Consider the following 18,023-nt stretch of genomic DNA (forward strand, 5'->3'; position numbering starts at 1 on the left):
CTCATTATGATGTCATAAGCACACATTTCAAACTGCAACACCTGACTCAACATGAATCACTACCGCAACCATCTCCTTCTCTATTCTTGCTTACCGGTTCACTGTCACTTGGTGGTTTTTCTTTCCAACTCAATTCAATTCAATCCATTACCGGTTAGAATTAACCAGTAAACTTAGATGACATACCAGGCATAAAAAAACATGGACAAATATAGTTTCCATCAATGACAACACAAATAACTGATCATCAAGCATCATATCAAAATTATATCATCACCAACAGTCTATCAATATATCATCACCAACATTCCTCTAATATATCATCACCAATAGTCCTTTAATATATCATCACCAACAATCCTTTACCGGTACACCATCATCTCCATCAGTTATGCCAACATTCTCCCCCTTTGGCATTGATGGCAACACCAAAAACTGCAACACCAAAATCTCATCATGAAACCTATTATGTATGTTGTACATCATTGTCCGATCATCAGTTCTTCTCCTTTGCTCTTTATTTCTCTTCTCCCTCTATCATATTTATTCTCCCCCTTTGACAACAATGCCAAAGGTGCAAAGGCATCTTTTGTTTAACGCTAATTCTGCTGCTACATTTCCATCATCTTTGTATCACATCTTAGTTGCTCCCCCTGAGGAGTAGCCCACTTCTCATCAATCCATAGTGAAAGATATTCAAGAATTCTACTGGATTGATGCTTCACTAGCATCCTAGTTGATCTTGGGTAGTGGTATAACCCCTAACTTACCTCTAAGATATTCAAAGGTAGCATAGGGAAATGGCTTAGTGAATATATCAGCCAATTGCTCCTTACTTGATACATGCTACAATCTCACTTTATTTTCATGCACCCTTTCTCTCAGAAAGTGATAATTCAATTCAATATGTTTAGTCCTAGCAATGCAGTACCATGTTTTTTGAAATGTTTATAGCACTAGTGTTATCACAATGTATGATCATTGGTTCTATCATATACTGCTTGAATCCTTCCAAGATATGTCTCATCCATATAGCTTGTGTACATTTCATTGATGCAACCACATATTCTGCTTCAGTTGTAGACTGTGCAATACAAGTTTGTTTCTTACTAGTCTAAGCTACCAGTCTACCACCTAGAAAGAATGCACCATCGGTTGTGCTCTTCTGGTTGTCCACATTTCCTGCCCACGCAACATCAGTGAATACCTGCAAAGAAAAATTGCATCTATATGGATACCACAATCCATAATCAATTGTCCCTCTAAGATATCTGAATATTCTCTTCATTTCTGTCATATGTGTCTCCTTAGGGCTCTTTTGAAATCTTGCTACTAAACTAACTGAATGGGCAATATCCAATCTACTATGAACAACATAATGCAATTTCTCAATCATGGACTTGTATTCTTTCTCATCCACTAAGGGTGGATCATCTTCTTTTGACAATCTACAACCAGTAACCATAGGTGTTCCAACCAGTTTACAGTCTTCCATTCGAAAGGTCTTTAACACTTCCTTCACATACTTGGATTGACTGATAAAAATACCACCTTTCAGTTGTTGGACCTACAATCAACAATTTTTTTTATCTTACCTATAAGAGATATCTCAAATTCTTTCTTCATCTCATCTACAAAAGTCATACTCATATCATCAAAATATGATGTCATCAACAAATACTTCTGTAATCAACATCTTGTCTCCTTCGGTCTTCAAATAAATATTGTTGTCCTTATTGGTTCTCTGAAATCTTATCTTTATCATATGTGCATGAAGTCTTTCAAACCATTCCCTTGGTGCTTACTTCAATCCATTTAATTCCTTATGCAGTTTGCATACCATATCCTTATCTTTTGGCAATGCAAACCCATCTGGTTGTTCAATATACACCTTTTCTTCAAGAATACCATTCAGAAATGTTGACTTTACATCCATTTGATAGAATTTAAAACCTTTAAAAGCTGCAAATGCAAGTAGCATCTTGACTCCTTCAAGCCTAGCAACTGGTGCAAAGGTCTCTCTGTAATCTTCACCTTCTTCTTGTGCATACCCTTTGCATACTAGTCTTGTGTTGTTTCTAAGAACTTCTCCATCTTCATTCAACTTATTTCTAAATACCCATTTTGTACCAATCACATTTTTATCATCAAGTCTAGGAACAAGTCACCAAGAGTTGTTTTTCTCAATCTGATCAAGTTCTTCATTCATTATATTTAACCAGTCATCATCCTTAAGAGCTTCTCTAACTATTTTTGGTTCAACTGTAGAAATTAGATGAGCTTTCTCTGATTTTTCTTCTAGTCTGCACTCCAGCATTCTTGTCACCTATTATCTGGTCTTCGGAATGATTTAACCTTGCATACCTAGGTATAAACTATTCCAGTGCAATACCCTCTTCTTGTTCTTCATCTTCTTCATCTACCGGTTGAGCATCTTCATCTGCACTGTTCTGCTCAACATCTTTATGCACTTCCAATTCAATAAATACAAGTTTTTGTTCATCATCTACTAGATCAAATTTGTTGGTATCATCAAGTTCATCAGAGTACTCATCAACTTTTACATTCACACTCTCCACAATCTTCTTTCTCCTTTTGTTGTAACACTTGAAAGCTTTGCTCTTAGTGGAGTAGCCAAGAAATATTCCTTCATCACTCTTAGCATCAAATTTACCAATATAATCATCTCTTTTTTATAAAACATCTGCTGCCAAAAACTTTGAAATAAATGACATTAGGAGTTTTACCATACCATAAATCATAGGATGTTTTATCATTACCTTTTTTCACAAGTACCCAGTTCAATATGTAAACAACATTGTTGACTGCTTCTCTCCAAATCATCTTTGGTATATCTCCCTATATCAACATAATCCTTGTTGCTTCAATAGTGGTTTTGTTTCTTCTTTCTGCAATTCCATTCTATTGTAGTGTCCTCATATAATTGCCTCTTTATTCCATTTTCATCATAATATCTCTCAAACTCATCTGATGTAAACTCTCCACCTCGGTTAGATCTCAGGCACTTAAGATTCTTACAGGTTTCCTTTTCTACGAAGGCCTTGAATGCCTTGAACTCACTGAAAGCATTTGACTTTTCCTTCAGAAAAGTAACCCACATCATTCTAGAAAAATCATCAGTAAATATCATGAAATACTTGTCACCGTAAAAACTTCTAGTCCTCATAGGACCACATAAATCAGTGTGCACCAAATCTAGAATATGCTCAGAAGAAAAATATTTTCTCTTAAAGGAAGATGTAGTCATCTTACCCAACTGACATTCTTTACATAACACATTGTTTAGTTAAACAAGTTGTGGCATACCTCTCACCATACTTTATTTGCTGACCTTAACCACATTATCAAAGTTCACATGACAAAACCTTCTATGGCATAACCAACTATCTTCAACCTTAGCAACCAAACAACTATTTACATTAGCATTCAGATGTCCAATTAGTTACCTTTAGTTTTCTTACAAGTAGCAATTCATTCTCCTTTGCATCCTAAGATCCTCCACACTCCACTCTTAAACTCAAGATGATAACCTTTGTCATTCAACTAAGCAACACTCAACAAGTTATGTTTTAAACCTTCAACTAAAAATACATCATCAACATTATTCGTACCATTCAAAGAGATGGAACCTTTACCTTTAAGCATACATGGTGAATTGTTTCCAAATCTTAGTACGCCGCCATCAAATTATTTAAGGTAAATAAATGTACTCTTATCACCAGTCATTTGGTGTGAGCAACCACTATCAATAATTCATTCATCATTGTTGTCAATGTGAGATACTAAAGCCTTCTTATTAGACAGATCTTCCTTAACAAAAACAATATCAATCTCCTCATTGTCTTCATCCTCAGATTCCTCATCAGTGACTCCTTCATCAACTACAACATAGCATTGTTTCTTTCCTTTTCCCTTATATTTTCTAAACTTCCTTTTGATCATTATTAGGACAGTGTGCAGCAATATGTCCTATCTTGTTACAAGAGAAACATTTGAGAGGCAACTTACCTTTGTACTTACCAGTGCCCCTAGGAAGTCTTTTAGCCAATAGAGCTTCAAATTCCATCAGATTACCTTCATCATCCACATCATCTTTACTACCGCCAAGATGACTTGACCTACATTCATGACTTTGACAAACATCTTTTCCTTTTCTCACCGGTACACTAGATACAAATGCTTTAAAAGCAGATTTTGTCTTAGGTACACTATTATCAAAACTAATTAACTCAAAAGCAATGAGCTTACAAATCAAAGAATCAACAGTAGTCTTATCCTTAGTAACTGACCTCAACTCTTGAATATGAGACACTCTAATGGCATAGACAAGCAATAGAGTTCTAAGCATCTTACTCACAACAATGTCTTTGAAGCAGTCATCGGTGAGGAGGGACCTCAAGGAGATTAGTCTGAATCAGTTAGCAAGAGTAAACACAACGGAAACACACAAATATGATGAAGGAAATGCATAATAGATAGTTTGATTGCATGAAATTTGATTACATCCAACCGGTAACAACTGAATTACAACATATCGGCACACAGGCCTAGTAGAATAGGTCTCAACCGGGACCTTGAATCGAAAAATCTATCTTCTAGGCATAGTCTATCTATTCGATACTTTGATTGATTCTAATTGATTACATTCTAAAGCATGATTATATATATATATATATATATATATATATATATATATATATATATATATATATATATATATATATATATATATATATTGATCCAAAGGATCTAGTCGGCCCAAAAGGGATCAAAACCCGAAGAACAAGTCCTAACATACAAAATGAACAAGGTCGGCCTCCGCCAAGAGATTCCTCCAAAAAAATCCAAAGGATGAAATGTAGATTGCGGGAAAAGGTCAGCCACACGCCAAGGAACATCAAAATCAATGTCCAAGGCTCTGAAATCTTCAGAATAGGTTTCGGTAGATCACCAAAATAGGTCTCAAGCAATCGATAACAAAGGAACAACTGGTAACAAGAAACTGTCATGGAAACTAGTAGCAATATCTTATCGGTAAGTGATCAAAATGTGATGTGGTCTGAAAGCAAGAAATATGATCAAGTCTTCAAGTAGAATCCAACTCCACAGGATCCGATGAGCCAAAACTAGGACATACAGAAAGGAAAATTGAAATTGCAAAGAAAAAACAAAATAGAAAGGAAAATGTATTGGTTGATGGAAGATTGATGTGAACTGGGGATGCTCCTGCATCAGACATTTGGGATTAACGAAACAGTGAGCCTCCCACTTTGTTGAGGTCAAAGGGAAACCAAGGCGGTTCACCTCTTCCTGAGAAATCCAAGATGAATCTTCAACTTATTTGCTCTTCCACTTCACAAGATATTATTTGTACTGACTATTCTGGGTACTACACCCAATCCTATTGTCCAAAATCCCTTCAATATGATCTAGTTTCTTCTGAGGCAATTGTTTCTCAAGGTCTACAATGCTATCCTCACTAAATTATAGTTTATGGTATTCATGAAGATCTACAATGTTGAATATAGGTGAAATACTTAGACTATACGGTAGCTCCACTTCATATGCATTTCCAGAACTGAACTTCCACAAAATCTTATAGGGTCCAAACTTCTTCATCTAAAAATTATTATAATTTCCAACCAGGAATCTCTCTTTTCTCAAATATACCGTCACTTCATTTCCAACTTCAAATTCCTTATGTCTCCTCTCCTAATTTTCCTTCTCCTTATATTTGTTGTTCATGTCTTCCAAATGTTGTCTAACCTGAATATGCAATGCTGCCATGTGATCTACAAAATATTCTTCGTCTGAACTATTCTGGTCTTCACTGCTAATGTCTCTCAATTATTATATTCCTCTAGGATGCACTTCGTTAACAATCTCAAAAAGTGTTTTTCTGATACTTCTATTTACTAAATTGTTGTAGGCAAACTCTGCTTGTGCAAGGATCAAATCCCAACTTCTAGTTTTATCTCCCAATAAACATCTCAATAAGTTTCCCAAACTCCGGTTAACAACTTCTATCTGTCCATCAATCTGTGGATGAAAAGTAGAACTGAACTTCAAATCTGTCTTCATCTTCTTCTGAAGTGTTCTCCAAAAATAGCCAACAAACTTAGTGTCTCTGTCTGAAATTGTGCTCTTAGGTAATCCATGCAATCTCACCACTTCTTTGAAAAATAGGTCTGCTACATGTAATTTATCTAATGTCTTCTTACAAGGTAGAAAATGAGCCATCTTTGAAAATCTATCCTCTACCACAAATATAGAATCATTCCCTCTCGGTGTCTCCAGCAATCCAAGTACAAAATTCATGCTTATATCCTCCCAAGGTCTTACCGGTACGGTCAAAGGTTTATACAATCCCACATTCTGACTACTACCTTTTCCAACTTGACAAACTCTACAACTCTGCACATATCTCTTAACATCTTTATGAATATGGGTCAAAAAGCACGACTCACTCACCAATGCAATTGTTTTTTCAATGCCAAAATGTCCAGCTAAGCCTCGAAATTATGTTTCTCTTTTATTAGGTTCTCTCTCATGGAACTCTTAGGTATGCGCAACTGAACTCCCCTTAATAACATCCCATCCTGAATGAAATAATCCAACCATTTTCTCCTATCAACCATAACTGGTTCTCTACATTCTTTCCAAGGTTCTGCAAAATTCGGGTCTTCATCATACAAGGTCTTCAAATCTTCAAAACCTGATACTATCACTCTCATCTTTGTCAACAAATTTCTTCTCCTAATCAATGCATCACCAACTTTGTTAGATTTTCTACTTCTATGCTTCAACACAAAGGTGTAACTCTACAAGAATTCTACCCATCTCATATGTCTCTGATTCAACTTACTCTAGTTGTTCAAGTACTACAAAGTTTGATGATCTGTATACAACACAAACTCCTTAGGCAACAAGTAGTGTCTCCATTTCTTCAAGGCTTGAATTATGGCATAAAATTCCTGATCATACACTGAATATCTCTTTCGGGCATCATTCAATGTCTCAGTAAAATAGGCTACTACTCTCCCTTCTTGACTCAAGACTGCTCCTATTGTTGTTCCACTTGCATCACAATCCACTTGAAATACCTAATTGAAATCCAGCAAAGCTAACACAGGTTGCTCAGTCACTTTCTGCTTCCACAATTCAAAACTTTTGTTTTCTCTAGTGGTCCACTTGAATTCATTCTGATCTCCTCTCATGGTCTCAGTCATAGGGTTACCAACCGAAATTTCTAATAAACTTTCGGTAAAAAATAGTCAATCAATGAAATGATCTTACCTCCCCAATGCTTTCTAGTGTAGGCAACTCAAAAATGGCTTCCACTTTCTCGGGGTCCATCTTCAAACCATCCCCAGATATCACAAATCCTAAATAGACTAACTCATTCTTCATGAAACTAAACTTCTTGATATTGATGAGCAACTTTTCTTCTCTCAACCTTTGCAAAACTTGTCTTAAAAAACAACAAATGCTCCTCTTTTGTTTTACTAAAAAATCAGAATGTCATCCAAATACACAATAACAAACTTACCCAAGAATTTCTTCAATACCTCATTCATCAGCCTCATGAAAGTACTCGGTGCATTATTCAACCCAAAAGGCATCACCAACCATTCATATAGTCCTTCATTTGTCTTAAATGTTGTCTTCCACTCATCACCTTCTCTGATCCTAATCTGATGATATCCACTCTTCAAATCTATCTTTGTAAAGTGTTTTTCTCCACTCAAACAGTCCATTATGTCATCCATCCTAGGCAAAGGAAACTAGTATTTCACTGTGATCTTGTTTATTGCTCTTGAATCAATATACATCCTCCATTCTCCATTCTTCTTAGCTGCTAATACTATTGGTACTGCACAAGGTCTCAGACTTTCCCTATTCAAAGCTTTCTTCAACAGCTCTTGCACTTGTCTATTCAGTTCTTCATTCTCTACCAGTGTCAACTAGTGTGCAACTTTGTTAGGCAAACTAGCTCCGGGAACCAAGTCCATGCAATGACTAATACTTTTAATAGGTGGCAATCCGTCGGGTACATTATCTAAAATGATGTCCCCATATTCTATCAGCAAATCTCTTATCTCTTTCGGGTGCTCTTCTTTCAGTTCCAGTCTCTCAGTCTTCTTAAGAATTAAGGCAAAACACACATTCTCATGTCTCAGTCCATCCATGAATTTTCTTCCATTTACTAAACAGATTCTAGCATTTGTACAGACTTCATTCTTCAAATGTTCCTCCAAAGGTAACAAGGTTTGCTTCATCCCATTGGACATAATAGTGTATGTAATCTTCCTCCCATCATGTATTGCATGTTTCTCAAACTGCCAAGGTCTACCCAACAAAACATGACAAATATCCATAGGCATAATATCACACAAAACTTCATCATGATAATTCCCAAAATTCACTTTCTCCAAACACTGTTCACTTACTAGAACTTATGTTCATCTTGAATCCATGCTATTTGATAAGGCTTAGGGTGTTTCAATCTCTCCAAATTCAACTTATTCACCATCTCTTCTGAAACAAGATTATCTGAAATACTACTATCAATAAAAATTTTAAAACACTTACTGGATACCTTACATCTGGTCTTGAACAGGTTCTTCCTTTGCAAGGGTTCTTCATCTCCTTCGGTATGACACAAATCTCTCCTCATTGTCAACAATGCTCTTGATAACTCAATGATGAACAATGAGTATCAAACCGATACTGAGAGGGGGGTGAATCAGTACAGGCACAAAAAAATTTCCTGAACCAGTTTGACTTCAAACAGTGCACTTGACAGATAAACACTAATATCGGTCTAAACCGGATTACTACTAGTTAAACATAATGAGACCGTGAAAGCCATAAACCGGAAACACTTAGCTTTCCATACAATCTACTACCTCATTTCCACTTCATCCTTGTGCATAAACAAATAATCTATCATCAGAGATACAATAATTTACTATAACAACATGATTCACCACTAAACATGAAATAACAAAACATCACATGAAAGAGGCATCACACATGACACATATATTTTTCACGTGGAAACCCAACTGAGAAAAACCACAGTGGGGATGAATACCCACAAGTTGTTTTTGAACTCTTTAGAAGTCCGCTCTGTTAGGAGCCTAGTCCAGTTAAAGATTGTTACAATAGGTTCTGTTAGGAACCGATCTTGTTAGGGATCACTCGGTTAAGGGATGGCTAGAATACCCAATTAAGGGTTAAACCCTATTAAAGGTTACCTTGTTAGAGGATTTTATGAACTCAATGGCTTTGAGTCATCCTATTAAAGGATTTATAGCAAGCTGGTTAAAGCTACCCTGTCAAGGGATTTTCCAACTATTGAAGTGATTAGAGATCAACAGGTATTACAATGATCTGGTAATAGCACTCAATGCCAATGCAGATCCATTTTAGTTCCTTCCTTCTGTACACACACTTTGCAGGTATCAATTCTCTTATTTGGTCTGGAAAGAATCACGTATCTCTGCACTTAGATACACACACAACATTTGCCAACAACCTTAACATGAAACACAACATCGACCTTATAGGAAACAGATAGGTCGATAGCATAAACCCTAAACCCTAAACATTTAGGTTGAGCAATTCAGTTGGTTCAATCTTGACCATTGAACACTTTGCATTTGAATACAACGGTCTTGAACAGATCTCAAGACATTCTCCATCGTTCATTCTTCACCGCTTCTTGGAGGCGATAACCCATCACGTGTTCTTTACCATTTACAGGGACTTCACACATTCCCGAGGTAGATAGGATCAATCCCCTTCATGCAAGATCCTTCACGCACACGAGCCTGACATGGCAACATGATCTGATCTCTATTACAATTCTAACTCATCACACAATGCCATCGGTTGAGTCACACGGGCTCGAAACACTTCAACTGGAAATCCTGAGGCTGAGACTACCAACTGATAGTCATACCATATTAAACCTTGATAGAAAACATTCCATATACCGGTTCACTCAGACAAACGTACCGCTTCACCTTTTGCACATATACCGGTTCACAACATTATACCAGTTCACTTTGCCAGTTGCTTAACTTCATTAAACCGGTTCACTCTTCAACATATTACTGGTTCACTCTTCAGCATATTACCGATTCTCTCTTCAGCATATTGACATCAATGACAACACAATATCATCATGTCAACATACTTTGCACATATGCCAACAATCTCCCCCTTTGGCATTGATGGCAATATACAAAGATATCTCTCTTTCTGCATCACATCTTCTCCTTAAAACTATAGATATCTTCTCTACTTCACATCTTCTCCCCCTTTGACAACAATGCCAAAGTGGAGACACGAGCTTCCCTGTTCCACTATGCCGCTCCCCCTAAGGAGCAACATCCTTCAACACATCAATCCTGAAAAGATATAGCAAAGTAAGATCTAACTGATGTGGAGCACAAACCTTTAGTTTACCTAGTAGCCTTCGGTAGAGGCTTGGTGAATATGTCTTCTAACTGCTCCTTACTGGAAACATGTTCCAATACCACCTCTTTGTTCTGAACCTTTTCCCTCAAGAAATGATACTTGAGTTCAAAGTGCTTGGTTCTAGCATGTAAAACTAGATTCTTGGAGATGTTAATTGCACTTGTATTGTCACAAAATATACTTACCGGTTCAGATACATGAACTTTGAAGCCATTCAATACATGCTTCATCCAAATAGTCTAGGTCTGGTTCATAAAAGCTGCAACATACTCTGCTTCTACTGTAGACTGAGAGATACAACTTTACTTTTTACTCATCCATGAGACCAATCTACCACCGAGAAAGAATGCGCCACTGGTTGTGCTCTTCCGGTCATCCACATTACCAGCCCAATCAGCATCTGTGAACACTTTCAGGTTGAAATCATCATTGTATGGATACCATAATCCATAGTCAATAGTTCCCTTCAGATATCTAAGAATCCGCTTGACTTCTACCAAGTGGGATTCTTTTGGGCTTTTCTGAAACTGAGCAGTAATACCAATTGCATGTGCAATTTCTGGTCTTCTATGCACTACATAATGCAACTTACCAATCATTGATCGGTATTCCTTCTCATTTACCAATGCTGAGTCATCCTCTTTTGATAGTTTACAACTGGTCACAATTAGTGTACCAACCAGTTTGTTGTCTTCCATGCCAAAGGTCTTCAACACCTCTTTGACATACTTGGACTAAGTAATAAAGATTCCATCTTTAATTTGCTGAATCTACAGTCCAATGAAGAACTTAATCTCCCCTCTGAGTGACATCTCAAATTCCTTCTTCATATCATCTGCAAAGTCATAACTCATCTTGTCATCTCCACCAAAGATTATGTCATCAACAAATACTTCACAAATCAAAATCTGATCTCCTTCTGATTTCAAGTAGATATTGGTATCTTCACTTGTTCTTTCAAATCCAATCTTCACAAGATAGGAGTGCAAGTGTTCATACCATGCTCTAGGTGCCTGCTTCAGTCCATACAAGGCTTTATGTAGCCTACACACCATGTCACTGTCTTCTGATAGGGCAAACTCATCCGGTTGCTCCATATACACCTTCTCTTCAAGTATTCCATTTAGAAATGCATATTTTACATCCATTTGGTATACCTTGAATCCTTTAAAAGCTGCATATGCAAGAAGCATACGAACTCCTTCCAATCTTGCTACTGGAGCACAGGTTTCTCCATAGTCTTCTCCTTCTTCTTGGGCATATTCTTTACATACTAGTCTGGCTTTGTTCCTTACCACTATGCCATCCTCATTTAGTTTATTTCTGAAGACCCATTTGATTCCAATGACATTTTTATGCTTCGGTCTGGGTACCAAAGACCATGTACCATTCTTTTCTATCTGATCACATTCCTCTTCCATTGCCTTGATCCAGTCTTTATCTTTATGTGCCTCTTTGAATGATTTAGGCTCAAATTCATAGATCATACATGAGTTTTCTCTTACCTTTCTTCTTGTAATAATTCCTGCATCTTTGTCTCCTATGATCTTCTTTGGATCAAGATTGAGTTTTGCATACCAAGGTATATTCTTAACAGATTCCTGTTGCTTTTCTTCTTCATCCTCATCTTCATCAGCATCAGCATCCACCGGTGTAGGAGCACAATTACTGGTACTGGGCTGATTTGCAACCGGTTCCTAGAAGGTTACTATCGATTCATCTCCTACATGCTCTCTTCCATTTTCCTTAGGTTTCTCAGAGTTTTCATCAACCCTAACATTGATGCTTTCAACAATTCTTTGAGTCCTATTGTTGAAACATTTGAGAGCTTTACTCTTGGTGGAATATCCTAAGAAAATTCCCTCATCACATTTTACATCAATTTGCTCTGATGTTCACTCCTTTTGATATAACATTTGCTACCAAACACTCTGAAGTAGCTTACTATTGGTGTCTTACCGGTCTATTACTCATAAGGAGTCTTATCCTTTCCTTTCTTGATGAGTACCTGGTTCATTGTGTATATTGTAGTGCTCACTGCTTCTCTCCAAAAGGTGTGAGCAACCTTTCCTTGGATCAACATAGTTCTAGCTGCTTCAACCACAGTTTGGTTGTTTCTTTTTGCTAGGACATTCTGCTGTGGATTCTAGGGGCAGACAGTTGCCTCTTGATGCCATTCTCTTTACAGTATTTGTTGAATTTACCGGAAGTGAATTCTCCTCCTCGATCGGTTCTTAAGCACTTAATCCTCTTATCGCTTTCTTTTTCTAAAAGTTCTCTGAAGGCTTTGAACTTTCCAAAAGCTTCAGATTTGTCCTTCAAGAATGTGACCCACATCATTCTTGAGCAATCATCAATAAGAATCGTAAAATACCTATCTCCCTACACACTCCTAGTTTTCATAGGACCACACAAATCAGTATGCACAAGATCAAGTAAATTATCTGCAATGAAAGGTTTACCTTTGAAGGTTGAGGAAGACATTTTTCCTAGTTGACACTCTCTGCACAAAGGATTTTTCAGTTTGCTCAACATAGGCAATCCTCTAACTACCTTGATCTTACTGGCCTTCACAATATTGTTAAAGTTTACATGGCAGAGTCTCCTATGCCATATCCCGCTGTCCTCAAACTTAGCTATAAGACATGTACAGACATTAGCTTTTAGCTGAAATAGGTTACTTTTGGTCTACATACCGGTAGCCATCAGTTCACCACTCTTTCCTTTGATTTTGCATACTCCATTTTTGAATTCCAGAGTGAGTCCATTATTATTCAGTTGAGCAACACTCAAAAGGTTATGCCTTAGACCTTCTATCCAATACACATTGTCAGCACTACTTCTTCCATTCAGAGAGATGGACCCTCTGCCTTTTACCATACATGGTGCATCATTACCAAAATGAACCACACCACCATCATACTCTTCCAGAGATAGAAACTTACGCCGGTCACTAGTCATATGGTGAGAACAGCCACTGTCAATAATCCACTCATTGGAATTATCAAAGTGGGAGACAAGAGCCTTCTTGTCTGACACATCTTCCTTGACTGCTACAAACACAATATCTTCATTTTCTTCATCTTTTGATTCCTCATCAGTGACACCTTCATCAACTACTACAAAACAGTTTCTCCAGTTTCCTCCTTTGAACTTCTTGAACTTTTTTGGTTTGTCCTTGCCATCACCATTAGGACAGTTTACGGCAATGTGTCCTATTTAGTTACAAGAAAAGCATTTCAAAGGGATCTTACCTCTGTATTTACTAGTTCCCTTAGGAAGTCTCTTGGCAAGAAGAGCTTCAAATTCCATTAGGATCTCCTCATCATCCATTTCTTTGTTCTGTCTTGGTTCACCACTGGTACTAGCTTCTTTGCCTTTTCTGGATGATGCAGCAGATGCTCTAAAGGCTGATTCAATCTTCTGAATACTGCCATCATAATTATTTAGCTCATAAGTTGTTAGCTTTGCAATGATGGAGTCTAGGGATACCTTTGTCTTGTCTACAGACCTCAACTCCTAAATAGCTGCAACACTTATTGCATATACTGATAATAAGGATCTCAAACCTTTGCTAGCAACAGTGGAATCTTCCATTTTACCACCTGCACTCTTGATATCTCCAACAACAGTTTTGATTCTTATTCCATATTGTTGAATGGTCTCTCCTTCAACCATCTGCATGTCTTCAAACTTTCCCCTAAGGCTTTCTTCCTTAGCTTGTTTCACATGCTCATCACCGCCATAGATATTCTCAAGGGCATCCCATACTTCTTTGGGATTCTCTTTGTCCTGAACATCAATAAACTCAATGTCAGATAAACTACTAATTAGGGCTTCCATGACTTGCCCATTCTCCTTAATCTCTCTCTTTTGGTCATCGATGAGAGTACCAGTAGGGATAACATTAGCATTCTCAACATAGCTCCAATGTTGAGCACCCGTGCTTCTCATATATATCTTCATTCTGTCCTTCCATATTTTAAAGTTATCTTTGTTGAACTTTGGACCTTCCCTCTTCATCATTACAATAAGATCTTTCCCTCAAGCGGTTAAGCTTACAACACAGAGGACCTGGAGGACGCTCTAATACCAATTGATAACTCAATGGTGAACAGTGAGTACCAAACCGGTACTTAGAGGGGGGTGAATCAGTACAGGCACAAAAAAATTTCCTAAACTGGTTTGACTGCAAACAGTACACTTTACAGACAAACACTAATATCGGTCTAAACCATATTACTAGCGGTTAAACATAATGAGACTATGAAAGCCATAAACCAGCAACACTTAGCTTTCCATACAATCTACTCCCTCATTTCCACTTCATCCTTATGCATAAACAGATAATCTATCTGTATATGGTGAAAATGGATAACAACAATATCGAAAGGCTAAATGAATTCAACCACAAAACCTTAGCCTAACAACAACAAAGATCCACCATAACATATGAAGATTACCTAAGACAATGCAAATCAAATGAAATCACAAAGATTATACCATCACATGTCCAATAGGGTTTGAATCTCCATTCTTCCTATCTCCATTGATCTTGCTTGATATATTTGCTCTCAAATTTTATGTGCACAAGAGCTCAACAAAGAACGGAAATGTGGTTGCAAGTAGGATCGCATATGAAAGCGCCAAGTGTAGTGTAGTCAATTGATCAAGTAGTCAGCGGGGGGGCTAAATGCATAGTGAGGGTTTGATAATGAAGGAAGCATCTCCTTATATAGAAGCCACTATATGAAATGGAGGGATAAGATTGAGAGGTGTAAAAGAGGTCGGCTATGATTAGAGGGTAGGTAAAGAAAATAATAAAATAATGAAAGGGGTAGGTAGTGTATGAATTAAGAGATGAATGACATGTGTCATGGGTAGAAAAGGTTAATGAATTAATTAAATAAATAAAGATTTATTTAATTAATAGAGGAAGGGGGATCAATTAAATAAATAAGATATTTATTTAATTTAGGAAAAGGACAATTTAAATAAATAAGTATTTATTTAAATGAGAAATAAGGCTAGAAGAGGATAAATGAATTAATTAAATAAATAAATATTTATTTAATTAATAGAAGAATTAGGCTAAAGTAATTAAATAAATAAAATATTTATTTTATTAGACTGGACAATTTTAGGTGTCTACATTTTGCCCCTCTTTGAGACAATGCAGCTTGTCGCGTTGTTTCAAAGAAGATAATATGAACTGATACAAAGTTGCCCCAAGATGGGAATGATATGCCCCCTTGAGAGATTGGATGAAAATGTCTGAAAAGATCGCAGACAATCTCTCGATAAGAAAGAAAGGTTAGAATGGACTGACCGGATAGGATTGAGTGACAGAGTCACGAGATAACGAAGACTGACTCGGGAAATGAGGGCTAGGGCTAGGGCTAGGGTAGTCTATAAGATAGACCACGAGGGAAAAACATCCTCATTGTCATCCACACATCCAAGAGATCAGAGTGTAGAGAGAGAATAGAGCAGCAGCAATCAGCAGCGATGGCATTGGTTCACAGATTCAATCGCGTTCGCCGATTTCAGAGGCCAACAGATGCAGGTGAGCCGGTAAGTACCACAAAACCTCCTTGTACTTTATTGCATTTATTGTTGTCATTAATGCATGCTAGGTAAAGTAATAAATGCGCTTAGAATAGGGTCCAAAAAATGTCAAAAACGTGTAGGCACGTCTGCGTTGGTGCTAGGCGCGTTTATGCGGTCTAAAAGAACGTTTATGTCATGAAAGCACGTTTGTGTCCAAAAATGTGAATTTGTGTCTTCTAGGTCAAATCGGTAGTTCTGTGATGAACATACGTTGTCGATTGGATAAGCTGCTAAGAGGATACACTCAAGCAGGTCCTCTAGGGAAAACTGGGATAGCAAATAGGGCTAGGATTGACAATTCTATGATAGAACATACGTTGCCAATTAGGAAACTACTCTAGAGGATACACTCAAGCAGAGGCCCTAGGATAAGATAGATCAAGGCACTTTGTGATGAACAGTGAGTACCAAGATATAGTACTTTGTGATGAACAGGGAGTACTAAAATATGAGTAGCACTTTGTGATGAACAGTGAGTGCAAATGTGAGCAGCACTTTGTGATGAACAGGGAGTGCCAAACACGTAGTACTTTGTGATGAACAGGGAGTACCACTGGGATAGAAGCAACACTTTGTGATGAACAATGAGTGTCACTAGGATTGAGATGATTGACTTGTGTGACTGTAGGAGTATTTGCCTATGCTGGAGTCACAAGAGAGATTCCCATCGACTCAGAGGTTGCGACCTGAGTTGACAGCCGAGGACCGAGTTGCAATTGAGGCTATGGGATTGAGACATATTCTGTATGTGCCTGAGTTTCGGGTGAACATGGGATTGCTGACTGCACTGGCGGAGAGGTGGCACTCTGAGACTTGCACTTTTCATTTGTCGATGGGGGAGATGACAGTCACCCTGGAGGATGTATACAGGATTCTGCGGATACCAATTGATGGGGAGTTGATTCCGTATGATTGAGACGAAGACAGGGATTCCCTTAGATGAGTGTTCTAGGATCCGATACTGGAGATGAGGGTGGGACATGTGGCTTGGGACACCATGACAGCTACAGGATTAGCGCTGCCAACAGTGCTAGGGGGAGTGATCAGTGGGTTCTTGTGTCTGGATAGGGCGACACGAGGGGTGGCTGTAGAGGACATAGGGGCCAGGAGAGATGATCTTGGGGTAGGTCCTTCTAGGGCTTAGACTTCGTCGAGGCCAGTTGGCTCTGAGGGAGGGAATTCATCATAGCCATAGAGGGCTCCCTATGTATTAGTATTGTACCATTTTTGTATGATGATGTAGACACCTGCGGGTGATTGTAGCCATATGATTTTGACATCATTGTATCATGACACTTTATATATATATATATGAGATGATTCATCTTTGCGGCAGCTATATGCATGTGTACCTATGTGATGAGATGTTCTTATCTGATGCTTATGATATGGATGCAAATATGTATATGATGCAATGCAATTTTTTTTTTTGTTCTTTTATGTTTTATATGTGTATGCATGATGCAAATGTGAATGTATGTAATGCAGATGAATATGATAATGCAAATGTAAATTGTGCTAACAGGTGTTGTGTGCAGGATGTGATGCAGTTGTGATATCTATATGTATGTATGAAATGCTTATATGTGGCAATGCAGGTGCAACTACATGAAATGCAAATGTTTTTGGTGTGTCACTATACTCAGTCATGTGATAGCAAGCTACGCGGACTCGAGAAGGATGATGGAAGTCAATCAAGAAAGGGGGATGGAAGACAAAAGATATGAAAGTGAAAGAGCTTCTTGTGCGTTATCATCATTGAGCTTTATTATGGCAAGTAGGTTATGACAATCGAGGCATATGTTCGACCCAGAAAGTCATTGTACCTGTTTGCATGGAGATAAGACAATCACAAACAAGGAATGCCCCAGTTCACACTAGACTCACAGTGTCCTCATATCCTT

The sequence above is a fragment of the Cryptomeria japonica genome, chromosome 7 (genome assembly GCF_030272615.1).
Source record: "Cryptomeria japonica chromosome 7, Sugi_1.0, whole genome shotgun sequence".
Taxonomy (NCBI): domain Eukaryota; kingdom Viridiplantae; phylum Streptophyta; class Pinopsida; order Cupressales; family Cupressaceae; genus Cryptomeria; species Cryptomeria japonica.